The 1,616-nt window shown below is 43.9% G+C and overlaps 1 protein-coding gene across 4 annotated transcripts in view; it reads right to left on the bottom strand.

Moving 5' to 3' along the window:
• The window catches only part of lrrc4ba (leucine rich repeat containing 4Ba), a 37,719-nt gene that overhangs the window by 5,142 nt on the left and 30,961 nt on the right, over positions 1 to 1,616 (bottom strand). The gene's annotated exons all lie outside the window — the stretch shown is intronic.

The raw sequence follows: 1,616 nt of genomic DNA, 5'->3' as shown, positions 1-1,616 counted from the left end.
CCGTAGCGGCCAGGCGCTTGAAGTGTTGCAGCCTTGGAGCACAGTAAGCGGCGTTCTAGTGTGGCTTTATTTTATGTTGAAAAAGCCCAGTAAAACTGCAACCCTACATTGAATCAAAATCAAACCTTCCTCTTATTTGTAAGCATGTGACATTTCATCTCAAACCCTCAAAGAATCCAAATTGAGAATTGATGAGAACCGGAATCAAAAGGAAAAATTGCAATTGGAATCAGAATCGTAACTCAGTTGTCTTGTTTTGAAGGTTCTCAGAGTTAGTTTCACCTGGAAGTTAGGTTCTGAGAGCTCCATCCACAACCTGCTGTATAACCGTGGTACAACACAAGACAACTTGTGGAGTTCTGGTGGTAAAAAAATGATCACACTTAATTTGTAGTTCAATGTTTATATTTAACATAAAAAGCAGGTGTTAAACATTTGAGTTTAGCACTGTGGTAAACCAACTGTAAACCCTGTCCTATTCCTAACCCTGGCCTTACTTCAGAGCCTGCTCCAGGCACTAAAGTGCTCTTCACACTGTTGTTTCAGTGAGACTCAGGGGACCTTCTGCTGACACATTATAATCCCTTGATAATTAGCTGATAATCAGTGTTGGGCTATTCACATTAAGTGTTACCACAAATCACCCAGGAGAACAAAACTATTCAATAAATTAATACATTTTTAAAACTGTCTAAACATTATGTGTGGCACATTTCTTTTTTTAAAAGGCATTTTTAGTCCTTTATTCAATAGGACAGCCTAGACACAAAGGGGGAGAAAGAGGGAACAACATGCAGCAAAGGGCCGCAGGTCATAATTGAACTTGCAGCTGCTACGGCAAGGACTGAGCATCTGTACATGGGGCCAACGCCCTACCAGGTGAGCTATCCAGGTACCCCATGACACATTTCTTTAATCCATTCTACAAATGAACAACCAATAGAAATGTTTATTTCCGCAGGAAGACATGATTCTGAAAAACATGGCCGCCATGGACCCTGGAAAGCACCCATTAGCATCGGTGTGGCCCAACTGGAGCTCAGTTGGCAATAACGCAAAGACACACAATAAGTAAGTGTGACTAAAAGCCCTTTAAATCTCTGACTGTTTGAGATATGTGTGGCCAAAGCCCTCTGTAATGGTGTTTTTCTACGGCATGGTATCTACCTGTACTCACCTTGCCTCGAAAAAAAGTCCCTGGTACCTGCTAAAAGTTACTTTTTTTTAGTACTACCCCAGTTGAGGTTCCAAGCGAGGTGAGGCGATACCAAAAGGTGACGTGAAAACCTGAAGACTACTGATTGGTCGGAGAGAATTGTCACTATCACTGCGTCATCATTGCTAGCAACAGGCGGGGGCGTCCTGAACAAACCGTGTTTAAATAGTTCAGCCAGTGTTGTTTTTTTCATGAGGCGCTACTAATCTGCAACGAAAAAAAAGGAGGACGGGGCACCGCGGCCGAGTCGAGCCAAGTCGAGGCGAGGTGAATCGAGCAGGTATCATTAATGAAAAAACGCCATATGACAAACAGAGACTCAGGCCACTGCCTCTTCTGTATGTAGAGCAGGAGAGGGAGGGGGTGGGCTGCAGGGGGGGGGGGAATAGGCAAACAGGGG

The sequence above is a fragment of the Etheostoma spectabile genome, chromosome 15 (assembly GCF_008692095.1).
Source record: "Etheostoma spectabile isolate EspeVRDwgs_2016 chromosome 15, UIUC_Espe_1.0, whole genome shotgun sequence".
Lineage (NCBI taxonomy): Eukaryota > Metazoa > Chordata > Actinopteri > Perciformes > Percidae > Etheostoma > Etheostoma spectabile.
The sequence above is the reverse complement of the archived record's forward strand: the minus strand, read 5'-3'. Positions and strand labels throughout refer to the sequence as shown.